This window comes from Castor canadensis, chromosome 14, assembly GCF_047511655.1.
Source record: "Castor canadensis chromosome 14, mCasCan1.hap1v2, whole genome shotgun sequence".
NCBI lineage: Eukaryota > Metazoa > Chordata > Mammalia > Rodentia > Castoridae > Castor > Castor canadensis.
The window spans coordinates 76,720,531-76,739,602 of NC_133399.1; the positions used below are offsets into that span (position 1 = coordinate 76,720,531).

The following is a 19,072-nucleotide window of genomic DNA, read 5'->3' on the forward strand; positions in this document are numbered from 1 at the left end:
GCAATAATCCTGTCAAATTTGTTTAGCTAGAATCTCCCATCCTCAATATCTGATCAAATTTCCTACTGTCTCCCCAACCATCCCCCAGATAATGTTGGATCATCCTGGTCTGCCTTCAGCAAGAATCCTGTACATGGGTATAGCTAGGATCCTCTCTCATTCTTAACTTTAATAATTTCCCATTCTCTCACCCCTACCCTGCTCCTTGGCTATAAGTCCTGTTTTCCTTGTTTTATCTGCAAGTTGATAAAACAAGTTCAATCTCTCTTCTCTACTGCAAAAACCCATTGGAGTAGTTTGCACAGCTATCTCAAAGGTCCAGAATAAAGTCTGCCTTGCCATTTCAACAAGTGTTGAATCATTTTTCCTTTAAGTCTACTCTCAAGCAAACATCAAGCAGAGAGGAAAAATAAGGGAAAGATGACTTGTTCTTTGTTTTTCAGACACCTGCCCAGAAAGGAGAAGACACTTTTACAAAGTGATGCATAGAAAAAGGGTAAGCAGGGGTTCTGTTCTGTTTCCTTCCTAAACATACAAAACCACAGAGCCCACTTACAGAGAGTCCTATCTTCAACCACAGCACAAGTCTTAACTTTTAAAATAAATGATTCTGTTTCAAATGAAGAGCAAAGTGTGGACAAAGTAAACCATAGTGAACATAAGCTGCTTTCACTTTTTGGATTGGCATTTGGTATTGGCAATTGGAGGTGCAAATAAATTCAAATTCCAAATGTCATGGATTTTCCTGATAGTGGGTGCTTCTTGATCAGTTTATCCTCTGGTAATTATTGGATATCCAGGTTTGGTTAACATTCCCCAAAACTACTTTTGAGAGATCCTTAAAAAAAAATTGAAAAATATGTTGGGGAGTATCTGGAAACTTGAAAGAACAGTAGGAGTAGAAAAATATTTCTGTTTGAACCAATGAAATTTCATGGTCTTATTTTTATTTACTATTATGGTAGAAAAAGAGATAGCAATACTGAATCATTTTGTATCTAAAACCTTTTGTTATGAGTGGAATTGTGCCACCCTCCCTCATCATAAGTTGAAATCTTAGTGCCCAAAGATAGGATAGAGATAGGGCCCTTAAAAGGGCTGGAGGTGTAAATTAAGTACACTTGCCTGCAAATGCAAAGCTGCAAAGCTCTGAATTCGACATCCTAGTCCCACCCCCCCAAAAAAAAAAAAAAGTGAATCAAATGAGTACATAAGGATAGGACACTAATCCAATAGGACTGATGTCTTTATAAGAAGAACAAGGGAAGAAATTCATGAGAAGACAAAGCAAGGACATGCCCTCTGCAAACCAGGAAGATAGGCCTTATAGGAAAGAACACTGGCACCTTGCTCTTGGACTTCTGGCTTTCAGAGTGTGAGAAAAGAAATTTCTGCTGTTTAAGTCATCCAGTCTAGGGTATTATGTTAGGGGACCCAAGCAGAATAATGTACTCACTTGCTAATCCTTCAATTTTATCATTACAATTGGTACCAATTGCTATTGACCAATCAGTAGAAGAAGTATATTAATTTATTTTTTATTTTAAATAATTCAAAGTGCACTGAAAAGGGATTACTTGGTTGCAATGGCTCATGCCAGCTGCAAATCCTATCACAACCCAGCTTAAATAATACAGAAACTTATGCTCTCCCATAAGAAGTCTTGACTTGGGGGAGAGTTGATTCAATTCATCCACACCCTCATCTACCTTCTCTGGTTTAGGCCTCATCTTTAGAAAGCAAGGTGACTCTTGCATGATATCTTGACCTGACAATGTACTTGACCTGACAAGTAATGTCTTGTATATCTTTATTAGGAGGAGGGATAATTTTTTTTTTTCAGGAGCCTCTTGCATACTTCCTCTAGCATCTCATTGTCTATAAAAGATCCACATGCCCATGACAAGGGGTATAGAACTATGATGGGTTTAGAGATACAGTCTATTAGAGAACAGCTGTTGGGGGACCATCACAATACCTAATTTCTCAAATGGGAGCCTCTGGGTTTCTATTTGAGATTGGCTTTTGAGACAACAAAATGCTATGAGGAAGAAAGTACAGCTGAAAGGAATTTTCCAATGGTAAAACTACTTGCCATACATTTGTAAAGGCGTAAATGAAGGTGCAAAAGGAGAATTAGAGGGAAAAATACCAATGGTTCCAGATCTGGAAAGGGAAAAAGCAAGGTTTAAATTGAAATGCTGATCATGAAATCCTGTGAGATAGTCTTTGTCAGAATTCATTGAGAATCATTGGTGTGTATTTTTTTGCTGTTCAGCCTAAATAAGTTAAAAGCCAAACTCTGATTTTGAATTCAAAAGAAATGTGCTTAAGTATATTTATATCTACCTAGGAAAATAAGTAATTCAAACAAATAATAGATGTACTACATATATATTGCTAAACGCAATCAGTGATGCTTGCATTCTGTGATTAAAGGAACTAGTTTTAAAGAATTATTTATCCACATTCAATGTAGCTGCTAGAAAGGCGCATTTCCCTCTGGCCATCACTTGATAGCTTTTTGCTGTCTTCCTAGGCCAATTCTTAAACCACAATACTGCCGATCTTTAATGTAAAACAGCCATGATTTATAAAGAGTGCAGATGAGGTACAAGCTATTAGGAGCTAGGATATTATAGTAGACAAGAATGTTGGCTTTGCAGCTGCTACGGGTTGTAGCCCAAAAGGTGGCCCAGTGTGAGTTATTTACCTTAAACCTGCTTCTCATTGATAAAATGGGGGTAGGGAATTAATTGTTAATACTTCTTAGGATTTTATAAGAATCAATGAGATAATACATATAAAGAACTTGGAACACAGTGGAACTGAACTTGCTCTGGAGTAAATAAATGGTACTTAACACCTTTGTTCTACAAAGCTTCATACCTGATATGGGAGTGGCAGAGTGACAGAGAGTGGGTAAACTTCAGGAGAATGATGATATTGTCACAGTCATCGTTCTCTACTCATATCTCTCATAATCAATCAGATTGATCATCATTGTTCATTTTCGATATCCATCTTTACAGGGGAAAGTGAGATTCCCAAATTTCTGTAAAGTCATGTAAATTTCGATTTTATTTGTCAAAGACAAAATTCAAACCAGGTCTTCTGACTTCAGGTCAGATGCTATCTCTACTACTTTTACTAAGAAAGAATTTTAACAGTTTCTGGATGATTCCTTGCTCACTGTTTAAAAAGGAAGTCTTGTAATCCTTCAATCATTGAGCTGGGAAAATGTTACAAGAATTATAATTATCTTGCAAAGATCTGTTCCCAAACCATTTGGAGAACATGAGAAAATATATTTGTAGGGAAAATCTACTACTACCCTATTCTGCTATGTACTTATCCCTAAAATGAAGGTATGCTTGGTACTGTTTTCATTTGTTGGTTTGTTTGTTTTTTAATGGCTAGCCATCAGTACATGATTTGTAATGCCTCCAAATATTTTCCTGAATGAAATTTGGGGATTTCACCATTACAATACAATTTTATCATTAAGGCATAGTTTTAAGGAAGTCCTTATTTTACTGACTGGGAAGAGAGGAGGAATATCAACATATTCACAGGCATAGTAAACCTCTACCCATTCTAACAGACTAAGTTTTCTGTCCTAATGACCCCCTTGCAGAGCACAAGCAAAGGAGAGCTGAATTACAATGCAAAGGGTAAAATAATTCCAGAGTTTGGGGAAGTACAGAGAGCTGAAACTTCCTTCTTCCTTCCACTTCCAGGAAGTGTAGGCAGCAGGGAGAATATAGCAGATGAGAAAGGAACAGAGGGTGGGATGTCAGAAGTCAGTCAAGACTTCTTTGAATTATTTAGATGCAGAACTATTCCTAAAAATGACTTAGGATTTTTGTTTTAAATTATGATTTTCCCTGGTTTTTGTGCTCAGCAAAGATATGAGGCCATGTTAGTATTTCATAATCACTAAACACACCTAGCTCATTAAAATTTGAATCCTACATAATTTCACCTAATATCGCTAGTACTTGACAAATATTTGCTGAGTGAGTAAATCCTTCCATGATTCTGTCCTCCCATACTTTAGAAGTGACTCAGTGTTGGAGACATCACAATTTTAATATTTGATGCAGCATTTTAAGACACAGTAGCAAAGCAGGTACGGTGGTATACACGTGTAATCTCAGGAACTTGGAAGGCAGAGACAAGAGGATAGTGATTGGATGCCAGCCCATTTAGCTTAAGATGCTAACTGAAGAAAGAAGAGATGTCTCCCCTCTTCAAAATCAAAGTTTTTAAAAGTCTATAGCAAGGTTTTCCAACAGAACTCAGTCATGATGACTCAAATAGTACTAGAAACCAAATATGGATATTGAATATGTGAAAGATAGTTAGACTAAAGACTGCATCTTAATGTAATTTCATTTCTTTCCTTTTTTTTTGGTGGCAACACTAGTGTTTGAACTCAGGGCCTACAGACTTGCTAGGCAGGCGCTCTTACCCTTGAGCCACTCTACCAGTCCTTTTTTATAATAGCTTTTTTTGAGATGGCTCCTGAATTATTTGCCAAGAGCTGGCTTCGAACAGATCTTCCTAATCTCTGCCTCCTGAGTAGTTAGCATTACAGGCCTGAGCCATGGGCACCTAGCCTCTAATTTCATTTTAATGAAAGTAGCTGCTCGTGGCTAGTCGCTACAGCGATCAGCACAGTTAAAGGTTTGGTTAAAAGTAATCTGCCCTCTTACTTTTAAGATTAGTTATCTAATTAATACCATCAATAGTTGTACATAAGTTCTCTTGTTTGTGTTCTTTTTTAAAAGTAGAAATAACTCGGTTTATTTGGAAGACTAGTATAGCAAACCAAATTGAGTTGCAAAGCAGCATCTCTAGAATTAATGTGTATCATTTTGAGGACCTGTAATATAATTTCTAATTTCAACTCTTTTATATCAACGCTTGACATAAAAGGAGTGAGCCTGTACAGTTGAATTCCTGAAGCCTGAGAAACTGGCTGAGCACCGACAGGCAGGCCTTTGAGCCCGGCTTCCTTTAGATAGCCTCCTCCCTCCTCAGGAATGTGGCGCCTTCCGGCTGCCTCCTGGGTCTGCTGGGGCCTCTAAGGTCCTTTCCCATCTCCTAGTTTTCTAGAGCCCTCCCCTCCCCAAAAAACCAAGACACACTCTGTGTGTGTGTGTGTGTGTGTGCGCTCGCGCGCGCAAGTGAACTAAGATTAAGTACCTACTGTGTGCTTGCTTGCACGTTCTATGATATTCAGTAAAAGTGTATTGCTTGCACGAATGAACGTTATCTCCCTGGGAAATGGGTTCAATAATTTTTTTAATGAATAAATACATTTCACCATGGGTAGCAGACATTTTTCCCCTTATCACAGATGAGAACGCTGAAACTTTGAGCAGTTACATGACTTCCTCTCAACCTAACTACACAAATACTCCAGGTATTTACTGCTTTCTCCCCCTACCGTTTTAACCCCTTGCCTGGTTGCCTGTGTCCTCGGGGGTTGTTCAGAACGCACGACCAGCGAAACCGACCAATAGAGTTACACAGACGGATGCAAATACGTGGATAGAACCCGCCTTTAACCCTCCCCCTTTTCCAGGACTCTTCACATTTTAATGTCAGTTTTTTGGTGACAGTGTCGATTTACAGAAATGGCTCCCTCAGAATTTCATGCTGTTTAGGGAATACATTTTGGTACTTTACTGGCATTAAAAATATTCCACAGCAGGTATTTTCCCGGAGCCTAGACGCTTTACATAAAAGCGACGCATTCATTTATAAATTAAACTTCGACAGGGTTTGTATTTATGTAAATCTGATTTGTGTATTAGTCACTACGACTAGGGATCACTGTAAGACCCATTAAAAATCGGCTCCTCCCCTACTCTTCCTCTCACCCCTCAGATCCTTCGTGCTTCAGACTAGGTCTAAAAACGTAGGAGCATTTTAAAAGGATTTGAAAATTAAAACCCGGCACAGTGATTTTCAACACAAAGACCACAAACAGCGCTAGAGCACAAGAACTATTTTAAACCTATCACATCCAGAAGTTGGAGCACTACAAAGTACAAGTCGTCCAGTCCAGTCTGCAGAGACGGTTCACGCTTCCGCTCTGCGAAAATCCGGCAGGCGACACGTCGCGACGAGTTTCAGCTGCAGAAGAGGAAGAGCATCACCTGCAGTCCGAGGCGTGGGAAACGCTGCCCGAGGGGGTTGGGAAACCCGAGAGGTGCGCGCAGCCGGCCCCTGGGCCGCTCGGGTACTGGGTGCGAGAAAGGCCAGCGCTTGGCTGAACCCCGAAGACTCGGCAGGGAGGAGAACAGCCCTGGGGACGCTGCGGCCATCTACACCGCAGCCGTAGGGGGGCCTGCGGCAGCCTTGGCGTCTGCAGCCGCAACTGCCCGGGAGGCCGACCCACTGGAGAACCCCGTCTGCGCCGGGGAGCCGGGGGCGAGGCGGGGCACTGACGTCACCTCCCCTCCCCCAGCTGCTCCCAAGAGGGCAGGAGTGGGGAAAAGAGGCAGCGATCCGCCGCAGCTCCCGGCCGCAACTCCTCAACTCGGCTGCTAGCTGCCTGGACATGTCCTGACAAACTTGGCTTCTCACCGGCCCTCTCTCTCTCGCCCTTGCGCGCTCTTTTCTTCCTCTTTTGGTGCTCAACTTTCCCCCGGTCGGAAGCCTCTGGAGATGCGGCCACCTGGGTCCCGGCAGTGCCGACTGATCGCACTCTGGTTGGGGATATGCTGAAGATCGGAGGGACACAAAGTTGGCACTTCAAACACTGCTCTTAACAAATATCCAAGCCGCGTGGGGATTTCCGAACTACTGGGGACTGTGCAGAGGAGCACCGAGGGCCAGGCTACCGTGGTGAGTTCTTTTGTTAGTGCATGCCTTTTTGTATTTAAGTTGGAACGTAAATGAATAGCGTGGTGTGTTTGGTTCTTAGCGAGTGCTGGGTGCGTGTGCATCTTACAGGCTCTGCGCTCAGGGAACCGCACACCACCCCTCTGGCTGTGTACGGCTCGGGAATGAAAGATCTGTATGCCTAACCTTTATAATTCATAAAATACCTGCCGGGCACGGTTCAAAAGAACTTCAGATACCGTTTGTGCGTTATTTGGAATGTAACTTATTATAGAAATGGTGCCCAGGAAGGGCGCATTGGGGACCGCGTGATCTGCAGGGGCGCAGCGCCCTCTAGTCCGGGCCTCCGGCAAGGCGCGCTGCTTGCCGGATTCCGCTCGGACCGCGAACTTGGACCTGCGGGGCGTTCCAGGGACGTGGACGCCAACTTGGTCGCTATCACCCCAGGCTTCATTTACCCACCCGGATGATACGTTACACGACTTCTATAAAACAGCTTGGCTGGACTGGATGCAGAAGCGGTCTTGTGGAAAGCGATTTTGTTTTGGGAACCGTCTCCCTTCCACCTAATTTCCATGAGCCTCTGGGGACAGGGTTAGGGAAGGCTGACTATTTAAAGGACATATGTGGAGCTTGAGCCACATTTCTCTCCTTTATGTGAAGCAAGTCCTCTCCATTTCATTCGGTTGGGGCCACAGGATCGTGGCAGCACCGTAGTCTACATTTTTGGCTCTCAGCGGTTCCTGTGGTGACAAAGTGCAACTTCTTCCAGGCAACTAGGTTTCTCAGTGAGACGGGAAAATCGGGATTCTCAAACAGATGTTTTTGTACGTGGTAATATTTATTAATAATAGTAATTTTCTCCAGGAATTGTTTTGTGCCATTTAGAAAATTCTGTGATTTTTATGTTACGAAGTGGCATCTTTGTACTTTTAAAAATTGTTTTTCCTTTCCCCTTTTAGCACTACCCCAAGTCTTCTGTTTCCCCACCCCCCAACAGCTGCGTGGTTCTTGAGTGGTTGTGTTTTGCCAAGAGTTAAAATTCAGCAAGGGGCGCCAAACGGGCTGAACTTGGAGATCAGGTCAACCACTTTCGACGTGTTCCACGTATGAAATTGACCTGTAACTCCAGGAGCATTTGGCGTTAATGGTAGCCGTGATCAAATAAGTCTTTGAATGATGTATTTACATTTGCTGAGTGTGGGCATTTGTGTGTATTCTGAATTGTGAGCAGGGAATACAGTATAGTGCTACGTACGAATCAGCACACTCTGCGGGCCTGACTTTTTCTTCCCAGTCATAATCTGCTAGACACCATTATATTTTTCAATCACCTTCTTTAAGATGGCTTAAAAAAATGACTACTTTAACACTGAACCAAGGAACTACACGCTTTGCCTCTCTCGCCCCCCTGTGCCTTGCTGTTTCTCCTGCAGCCTCCTCCCCTGGTCCCAGGGAAATCAGATCTCTTAGTCCTCGCGGTGTTAAAATGTTTGAGCTCCACAAACTTTACGAGGTCATGCCCGCCCAGTTCTCCGGGCTGCATCCCAATTCTCCGAAGCACTCTGGGCTTCGGCTGAGTCTCAACTGCGCTAAGCCAGGTCTGGAGCTTTGCCCGCGCTTGCGATGGGTTCTCAGTCCCGGGATGCGCAGACTGGGCGCTCGGGAGTGGGGCTTCTGATCGTAGGAGAAACTTGAAGTTGTTAGACTGGGTTCACAGTATGTGGGCTTGTTGGGGAGGAATATAGGGCTGAGAACGTACACGAGGCGGCTCGCCTGCCTTTTGTCCCTCAGACCCCGGAGCTGGGGGTACCCGCAGGGGAGCAGCCGGCGTTGGGGCTCGCTATCTGGTGGGCCGGGAGGTTCTGGGTTCTGACTATGTCTGCACAAAGAGGTCGCCGAGGAAACATTTGCCTATTCCCGGACTTAGTGTTGATTTCTGGAGGAAGTAGATTCCGATCTAACTGCATTCCTTTGCAGCCTTCAGTAGTATTTTACGCCACCAAACAGTTGCAGGCCCAGAAAAGAGACATTCAAATGCAAATTGAGGGATTTCCTGGAGGTTGTAAAACTCTAAAGGGATTCCCGGGGAGCTTTTTCCTTTGGCCCTCGCTGTTTTTTTTTTTTTTTTTTTTTTTTTTGAGTTCGCGGTTTCCCCTTTCCTAGCAGAGACAGAACATTCCTTGTTAATTCCTTCCACCACTATCCGTGCGCTGGCCATAACTAAAAAGCCCCAAATCGTTCCTGCCTTATCGCAATATCACCCAATATGGGCAAAATGGGCGCTTGCTGTTCTCTCCACACGTAGTTAGCCTTTGTGGAGACGGGAGCTTTTTTGACCCCGTGCGGGGCGTGGCCGCCCGGGACCCGCGGGCACTCAGTCCCCGAGCCTCGGAGACTCGGAGACTCGGCCGGAGTTTCCGCGCTGGAGAAACGAGCGCCGGCGCAAGCGGGCGTGGCCGCGGGCGGAGGAATCTCCAACGTGCCGGGAGCGAGCGGCGCCGGGGCCAAGCCGACGCCGGGGACCGGGCACTCCGGCGGCACGGGGCGGCTCGGGGCCGCTCGGAGAGGGGCGAGCGAGTGGCGGGGCGGCCACCAGCACCATGCGGACGTGCGGGCCCAGTGAGGTCCCCGGCAGACCGGTGCCCAGCTCGGGGGCGCGCTAAGGCGACAAGGTGCCCGCCGCCGCCACCTCTAATCAACTTTGCAGTAAGTTTGATGGCAGTGAAGTTGGGGCTCGAAGGGAAAAGGGCTAGGGCGCGGCGCCGCGGCTGCTGTCTGTGCTGTCCAGCTCAGAACTCGGTATTCCCGAGGAAAGAGAAGAGCGAGCCCCCTGGAAGGTGGTGGGAACTCAAGTCCTCCTTCCCCCTTGGAGAGCCCGGGGAGGATGCGATGCGCAGGGAGGGGGATAATTGGCGACGTGAAGGGAATGGTAATTACCGAGAGGAGCGGGCCCCGGAGCCATTGCTGGGAGCCACAGCGGCGCCGCGCGGGGCTCCCGGTGGCCGTGGCCCGGGGCGCGCGGAAACGTCCCGCGCGCGCCCCGCCTGCGCCCCGCAGCCCTCCGGCCAGCTCCTAGTGACCTACTCTGCCGGTTTCACCAGCGTTTTCCTTGCAGGTGAGATGAAAAGAAAGCCGGTCCTTGAGAGCGGGTCTTTGAAATGGAGTCGCAGACTTCTGTAGATGTTTTTGTGCCCGAGGTTTTAACGCTGCTGGCTGAGTGCGGCGACTTTGCGGGGCTAAATGTTCAGTGCTTTCCATGTTCTCTGGGAGACAAACTCCTATTTAAACCTTTATTAAAGAAACAGATTCTGGTTTTTCTGTGCCTTAGTTTACTCAGCGCGCTCTGTGCTCTTTTCTTTTAGGAAGCTAACTTTCTCTTGTCTGCAACACGCCCCCCCCCACCACCATGTGAATTGCAGGCCTTTGGAAACAAGGACGCAATTGTATGTGTTAGGAAAGTAAACTCATAAATATTTTCTGTGCAGTTAATTTTTTTTGCGTATGTCTGAACTATGGTTTTATTAAGTGGGTTTTGTTTAGGAACTCCCTGGTGCCTGGTAGAGGAGATGCTTGTTTTTTATACTGAATCTTTACAGTGACTCTTAAAACAGGAAAAGATTTAAAAGGCACATAACCTGCAATTGCTTATTTAACTTTTTCAAAAGCAGATTCGTAAGGCTCATATTCAGTGTCTTAACAGTCTTAGAAGATATTTGCTTGTGTTAAAACTAGGCATTAGTAGTGTTTTTCATTGAGACTCTTACAGAGTCAATTTTGTGTTCCCAACACATCTACTTTTTCAGGTACTCATGAAAAGGTTTCCATTTATATTGGTTATTTCTGGTATTCGTCTTAGAAGGACAGCTCTGATCTCAAAATTAGAACTATCCATCCTGTTTTGTATTTAAATTTTAAGATGTACAAAATACTTAAAACATAATTTTGTAAGTTACAATTGACATAAACTCAAACCTGGCATTTAACAAAGCTCAGTCAGTGTAAGTTTTGATTATAAGTTTGCATTTGTGCATCCATTGCTTGAAAAATTATCATCTTAAATAAGCCAATTTTTTTTGTCACTGTGAAAGGAAGAAAGGTTGTTAGAGAGCATCATAAAATCATTTGGGCCAGCTGTACATATTCCTTTATATCTTAATTAGTTTCTAGAAATATCTTTTGGGCTCTCATCATCCTCATGCATTATTTAAGTTGAGTTAAAAATGTGTGTGCAAACTAATACCGTCTTCATTTTCTTGACTCCCTGTCTCTGTAGCGTCTGTGGTTACGTAGCTGTTGGGCCACCTCTGAAGTAGTCATTTCTTTAAATGTTAGAAGTAGGAGGGATCTTGGCGGTGATGTTTTAGCTCTTGTCAAGTCTACTGTTGGCCATTGTGGTGCAGTACTTGAAGCTAAAGCAGGAGGCCAGCCTGGGCTACATAGTAAGAACCTGTCTCAAAAAAAAAAAAAAAAAGCCTATTATTACCTGATTTCCACCCAAGTTTGGCTGATTTTACATAAACTCAATAAACCACATCAGATGAAAACACTGTTGTTGCATTAAATGTGTCTCTGGCTACTTTGTGGCCTGAAGAACCTGATGAGGAGAGGAAGCCATAGGGCTTTGGGTGCATTTTATATTTATGAGTGGGAATTTACAGTAGGAAAATGTGATTTTTTTTCTTTGAGCAGTTATATATAGATGGTGAAACCAAGGTCTATCTCTTGATCTCACTTGGTTGTTCAGTTTGCAGTGTCACTTTATCCTTAGACTCTGGAAAGGAATTTTTAAAATAGGTGATGTGTCACTTAAGATCTGAAAATTGCCATTTTCTCCTCTCATACTGAGAGGAACATTTTACTTAACAAATATGTTCAGCCAGATTAGGAGATTAGGAATCTGTATATTGCACAATTGAAAATTAAAAAAAATTTTTTTTAAACTCATCTTTTCTGAAAAGCTCCAGCTTTAAATATTGCCTGAATTCTTGCTTAATCCCCAGGGTTCATTGTACATGTGGAGATAAGTGTATGAATTACTTAAGTGTCTTCTGTAAGCCATTTAAGAAATTTAGTCATTATTTAATCTTTATCCTTCATAGACTATTAAAGTATAGAGCTTTGTGACCAGGTCTGCAGGACAGACACAGACCTGGCTTCACCCAGAGCCAGATTTGAAGCATTTTGAAGTGGCTGGTGACCTTGTTTTGGGTCTTCTGGAAACTAAGAGCTGTTTAGGGCTGCCATTTGTAGTGTTGTCACTGGCCTGGAGGTTGTGCCTGCTTTCTGCTAAATTGAGAGGGATGGAAGTATTAATTTTCTTACATTATTCCTCCATTGAATCTCCCTGCCCATAGTCAGTCTTGCCTCTCATTCTCCATTCTTAATTCTTCATCTATCTGTCCACTCACCCATCCAACAACTGTGAATCCCACCTGTGCCAAACATTGGGTTTAACACATTAATATACAGAGGTGAATAAACTGGGTTTCATATCTTTAAGGAGCTTACAGTCCAGTGTGTAATAAGGGACTCTTACGAGGGTCAAGATAGTCCATCATGGCACCTGAGCTAGCTAGGGGTCTAGATGGCAGGTCTGAGAGGAGAGAGGATCAGGAAGGAATAACTTAAGGGGAGGAAATAATGTGCCAACCAGGTTGTTGGTAGCCTAGTGTGCTGTGAGGTTTGGTGAATGAGAGAAAAGAAACTGGGGGCCAAAGTGTATCATGTCATCTGTGGGAAGAAGTTTAGATAGTTTATCTTCAATGCTTCTTTAGTTCTATTTTCACTTGAGTTATGAGTCAATCTTTTTTCCTTTGTCAAGTTAAAACACAGAAAAATATGTGATAGTGACTCAAGTTGGCTAAAAAGACATGCTGGATAATTTTTATGGGGCAGGGTTTAAGAACAGGACAAGAAGGAGATGTTGAAAGATAAAGATAACTGAGTTGTATAGGAGAAGTGGAGGACAGGAAAAATAAAATAGTTATGTTTACATTGCCTTTCAGAAGGGAAGAAGTGTAGGTACTGAATTAGATGGCAGTCCCAGCCAGCAGTGGTGTCATTAGCTCAAGGCAGTTGGTTGCTTGATTAGGCACCAAGTCCATGGGAAGTATACCTTTTTGGTATGAAACAGGAAGTAATAGTGGGATTAGATTAGAAAAATAGAGGTCAGATTATCAGAATCCTTTAATACAAGGCTAAGAGGAATACACTTAGTCAGCAGGCCAAGAGGAAATGAAATTTTCAAACTTGGTAGTAGTATCACAAAGAAGTTTGACTAGATTGCATGGGGGCCGGAAAACAGGAATACCAAATGACTGAAACACTGTGTCTGTGAGCTGGGTAGTAGCACCCGAGATGAAAAGGAACAGTTTTGAGAAAATGAGAAAGAAAAAAATGTCAAGTCCAGATAACTTTTTAGAAATGGAAGTTTGGCAGGTAGGAATAAAAGGTAATAGCAACCCTGAAATTGAGGGAAGAGGGAAAGTATAAAAGTTTTAGTCCCGCTTGTGGTTTCTCAGATGGGAGCCACAGGACACAGTAACTTGAGTTCACAGGGTTGATTAGCTAGGGCTGGATACCAAGTTGTAGGTCTTCCAATCCCTTCCTTTCTGTTTAATTTCTTAGGTTGCAAACATGGGGGAATTAGTTAAAGTGGAAGAGCTGTTATTCTGCCGTGGGGAATGATCAAAAGACTATAAATTTGGTCTGTAGGTATTTCACCAAGAGTTCCAAGGCACCAGAGAGTTTGGGGCTTGAGTGTGGGATTCAGTGGTAATCTTTTATGATTGGAGTGGAGTGGATCAGATAGCTCTTCAGTGGTGGAGACATAGGTATGTAGAGCAAGCATGGGAAGCCAGAAACTTTCAGGTGAAAGAGGTAGCATAAAGATGAGCATTGGAGAGAATCAGGAAAGGGTGGCACCTTTTGTTTTTTTTTACCTGTTATAGATCGCCTCTTTGTTTCAGGCAGTCTGACAGTATGGAGGACACCAGGGTGTTGGGGAGAAGGGTAAGTAACATTAGATGTGACATCTGATCAGGGAAGATGAGCACTGAAGAAAGGTCATTTGATTTTTGACATTTGTTTTTGATGCCACAAGAAGCTGCTGCTGTTGCCAGGATGGATTTGAAGGGTTTTGCAGATAATGGTAATGTTTTTAGGGGAGAAGGAGTGTGAAGGAAGTCAAGGTGGTGCTGAGAATTTTTGTTTGTTTTTTGAGATCTTTGTCAGAAGAAGAAGTAAAGGTGTGAATTTAAAGGAAGTGCCGGTTTGAGAGAAATTTGAGTTTTTTGGTGGTACTGGGGCTTGAACTCAGGGCTTCTAGCTCTACCACTTGAGCCATACCCCAGTCCTTTTTTGCTTTAGTTATTTTTCAGATTAGGGTCTTGTTTTTACCTGAGCCTTCTACATAGAGTCTGCCTTGTGCCACCATGCCTGACTTATTTGTTAAGATGGGAGTGTCACTGCCTTTTTTCCTAGCCCCGGTCTTCACCTCTGAAGTAGCTGAGTGAGTCACCAGAACAGTAGAAGTTATTTTAAAGCAGGGAAGAATCTGTGTTTGTAGGCTCAGCAAAAGGTTGCTGTGGTGAAGGAATTGTTACTGCTTGAGTTCCATAGATAATTTAGGGGAAGAAGAGTTGCAGGAGAGGCAGAATTGTCTGGCATCGGGATGTCGTTCTACAGGCAGGGTGGGGCCCATCTCTTCTGAGGGGTGAGCAGAAGGGAGAATGGGCCAAGAAAATATTTTAAGGAGTGGAAGGAAGGTAAAGGACTTTCTCTGGATGACTTCCACTTTCTTACTATACATAGGGCATTTGTTGAATGCCTATATGTGTACCTAAGTACGCAGGGAACATAATTTGACCCATAATTAAACCTTACTAATCTGGGAGTGGAAGAAGTAGCCAGTGTGAACAACTGGCTACCCTACCACAACGTGATGTAAATGATTTCTGTTTGCAGAGAAAAATATGTGAGGTGAGATGATCTTAAATCATCTGTTTAATGAGCCTCTGTGGATGAAGCTTGTCCTGGAAGGAGGATGCAGTAGTTGGGGGTGAATAATGCACACTGGTCGTGTTTGCGACTGAGAGAAAGACTGCTTCCCTCAGCCAAAAATGTACCTGTCTTGACTTTATGTCACAATGGCATAGAACAACTAGGAACAGAGTCGCGTTTGTACTACTAATAGACATGTTCTCTAGATTCATGTAATAGTAGGTGGATTAGACTTCTACAGAGGCTCCTGAAAAACGTGTTTTCCTTCCGTGGGGTGAGAGCACCTTTAACATTTTATTTTGGCTTGATTATGTTGTGTAAATGCTGAAGTTATACATCCTGCGGGAGATTTGTGGTTCTGCATTGTTGGGTCAGTAGTTTGAAGACTACTCTCAGTTAAATTGGAATAAGTTTATTATTTAGAGGTACTATTTGAATTAAGACTTGCAGGAGTAGTTAGACTTATTGTAGCTCTAATCAAAACTGAAACATACATGTGGAGTTACCAAAATACTACAACCAAGCGTAAAGCTGCTTCTCAGTCTAGGTTCATAGCTCTCTCATCTTTACTGAAAATTCTGTTAAGATGGATTAAAACAAATTAGGGGCCAGGTGCACCTTACCTCCAGCTATTTGGGAGGTGGAGAGTAGGAGGACCTGGCTTCTAGGCATCCTAGGCAAAAAAGTTATCTCAAAAAACAAGCCAGATGTGGTGATGTACATCTGTAATTCCAGCTGATTCTTGGGAAAAAGCTGGAGACCTTACCTGAAAAGTTTAACTAAATCAGAAAGCCCTGGACACATGGCTCAAGTGCACTTGCCTACTAATTATGAGGTCCTGAGTTCAGTCCTAGTGCTGTCAAAAAAAACATGCACCCAGAAAATAAGCAGATCTACTCACTAGTTTTTAAGTATAAGAATGAAAGCTCTTAAAAGTATTGTATGGCTATTATAATTTATTAGAAAAATGGAGGGTTCCCCCCTTGTTATGTTTCTGGAAGCTGTGAATTGATTATAGCAGAGTAACTGGCTTTTTTTCATAAGATACTAATTTTTAACTTCTATTAAATGATTTTAGAAATTATCTTTTTAATATATGGTATTTTTAAACAAGACTCATTTTTATTTTGTATTGTCTTTTGAACAGCTTTGTGATATTGCTTTGAAAATGTGTTTAGCTTCCTTGTACCTCTGAGGGCTTTAGGAAAGACTTTGCTGGGCGCTGGCAGTTCACATCTGTAATCCTAGATACTTGGGAGGCTGAGATGGGGAGGAGCACAGTTTGAGGCCAGTCTGAGCAAATAGTTCAAGAGACTCCATCTCCAAAATAACCAGAACAACATGGACTGGAGGCATGGTTCAAGTGGTAGAGCTCCTGCTTTGCAAGGGGAAAGCCCTGAGTTCCTCTGCGGGGGGGGGGGGGGGGGGGTGGGGTGTAAGCTCAGTGGTATAGCATTTGCTTAGCATGTGCACGGCCTTTGGTTCAATTTCTCGCACCCCCTGCCCCCAAACAAGTGACCCTAAAATAAGCATTAAGGTAAAGTTCAGGAACGAGTTGCAGAGATGCTCTGTCGATTCAGAATGAGGTCATGGGAGGAGGCAGTGAGGGAGAACATAACATCTTTGTGTATTTTGTTTTATGTGGAATGAAAAGTTTAATGGTATTTTCCTAATGTGTGGAGGACTGAGACTGTGTATATAAGAATGGCAACCTCTCTATAGGTATACTAACGATTAACAGAATTTGTGCATTGTGTATTACCATCTGGTCCCTGTGCCTACGAAGCACTTCTAAATCTTAAGCGTTAGCTCTAGATATGTGAATAGGTGCAGTTAATATTCTCAGCACAGAGGCTGGGCTCTGTTCTGTGGAGAATGTGCGTTCGCTCTAATAGATTGGAGCATTTTACATGAACGTCTCCCTAATAAAGAATTATGAGGATATTAATATCATATTTTTACCAGAAAAATTACTTTTCTTCCTGGATTTATGGATTTTCAGAAATCTATACTAAAGATATTTAAGCTTTAAACCCAAGGCTCTTTTCCCTAAAGTCTGAACTAAGTAAACATTCTTTGTTTTCACTTTGGAAAATGTATTTTATTGTAAGTTCAAGTCATGTGATCACCTTCTAAATATCAAAGTGTAGCCCTGGGCTTCAGTGGTTTTTTGGAGTTTAATTTTCATAAGCATGCTATCTAGGTAATAACATTCTTTTCAGGTGAAATAGTGTTAAGTATCTTTTTTTTTCCTCTTAGCTTTACCGTTAGTTTTGCGTGGAGCAACACCATAGTTTGATCATGGCATTTTATAGTAAAACCCAAGTTTACAGTTCTTATTTACATTACCATAGGGTTAATTATATCTCCTGAAAAGTAGATTTCTTTTTGATCAAAGGATTACATTTAATAACTTATTCTCATCAGTGGCATTCTGTTAGTCAAAAGTGCATATGGTCCATAAAGTTACTGCAGCTGTTCTGTGTCCTGCAAGAACTGTGGTGGGCAGGTTGTGGAAGGTGATGGGGGGTTTGGGGTGCTGTTGGGAGATGGCAGGGGTAGTGATTAGACTGAGTGGGAACACAGGGAGACATGACAGCTGCTGCAATTTTGTATGTTGGGCATTTTCCTTATGACTTTGGGGGCTTGGGGGGAAGGTCCAGTGCCTTTAAGCAGTGGTGGTGAGGACAGTGTAGCATCAGGGAGTATTTATGAGTCATTTCCAAGTTACGGTGTTAGGCTTCAAATGCTCTAAAAGGTTTATAAGCTATTGTTTCTTGACACATCACTCTTCCTTTTTCTTTTTTTGGTTTCCTTACCTATCTTAGTGGCTACTGTCTGTTCTCTCTGCTGTTTCTTCCTCCTTCTCTGCTGCTCCAGTCTTGGGGAGCATCATGGCTCCATCCTTGGTTTCTTCTTTTTCCTTCTGTCTGTGTTCTCTTCAGTTTATAATCTCTGTCAGTTTTATGGTTTTAAGTGCCATCTTCTACATTATGACACTCAAAGTCTTTACCTCCAGGCCTAGCCTCTCTACATACCTGTCTGTCCATTAGAAGTTTTTACTTGGTAACCAGTAGGCTGTCTTGTGTTATTCAGATTTCTGTTGCTGTGACCAAATACCTGAGATAATCAATTTAGATGGAGGAAAGGTTTATTTTGGTTCACAGTTTCAGAGGTTCCTATCTGTGGTCACTTGGTCCTGTTGTTTTGGGCCTGTGGCAGCATAGTACATCATTGTGTGAGCTCATGACGGAGGAGGTCTGTTCACCTCATGGTGGCAGGGGAAATAAAGAGAGGAAGGGACTGGGGTCCCCTATCACCTTCAAGGACACACCTCCAGTGACCTAACTTCCTTCCACTAGGCCCTGCCTTTTAAAGGTTCTGCCATCTCCCAGTACACCACAGGCTGGCAACCAGTCCTTCAGGCACTAGCCTTTGGAGGCCACTTCCAAACTATAGAAACTTCTAACATCTTGTCCAAAACTGAACTCCCTAAAACTTACTCATTCTTCAGTCTTCCCTTTCTTTTTCTTTCTCTTCTCCCTTTTCCCCTCTAGTTCGTCAGCAAATCCTGAAGTTGGTCCAGAATTTGGCTACGTTTCCTCACTTTTGTCACTACCGTTTTGGGGCAAGCCACCCTGGTCTCTCACCTCCTTCCAGCCTTTTCCCCTTGTCCTGTATTTCTCAACACAAATACCACTGAAACCTGTTTTTACTTTCAGTTCCATGATGCACTTCCCTCTGGTGGTTTCTCATTGTATTTGTAGTAAAATCTGAAGTCCTAAAAAATGATTGAATAAATATACATATATAGGGTGGAATAGACAGACAGACTTTATAGATGAGTTCTAAGTAATTTGGATAGCATAATTCTGTACAGCTTGCTTGAGTGTGACTTCCTTCCAAAGAATACAATACAAGAAGTGGGGCGGGAGGAGGAGGAATATCTTGACTATGGAGAAACCTGGCAGACAGCATCTCAGTCAAAGGAGGTCAGTGTCAACGTTGCTAAGTCATGTTGATATGATGTGAGGAAAATGACTTGACACTTCCTGTGATCCTCTCCACAACCAAGCCCAGTCTAATTATGGGAGAAACATCAGACAAATTCCAGTTGAGGGACGTTTTGCCTGAGGAATCCTTCCTTCCTTCTTAGGTACTTGGGTTTGAACTCAGAGCCTTGCACTTGCTAGGCAGGTCCTCTGCCACA

General features: G+C 43.0%; 1 protein-coding gene across 7 annotated transcripts in view; it reads left to right on the forward strand.

The window, feature by feature from the left end:
- The first annotated feature begins 6,723 nt into the window (after positions 1 to 6,723).
- Positions 6,724 to 19,072, forward strand: part of Fat1 (FAT atypical cadherin 1) — a 120,915-nt gene continuing 108,566 nt past the window's right edge. For 5 of the 7 annotated variants that reach the window (XM_074054780.1, XM_074054783.1, XM_020165402.2 and 2 more), the window contains exon 1: positions 6,724 to 6,861. The gene's annotated coding sequence lies outside the window, so the exon portion shown is untranslated. Of the gene's footprint in view, positions 6,862 to 7,192; positions 7,686 to 9,394; positions 9,568 to 19,072 lie in introns of those variants that run through there. The other 2 variants (XM_074054782.1, XM_074054781.1) reach the window with 2 other exon arrangements.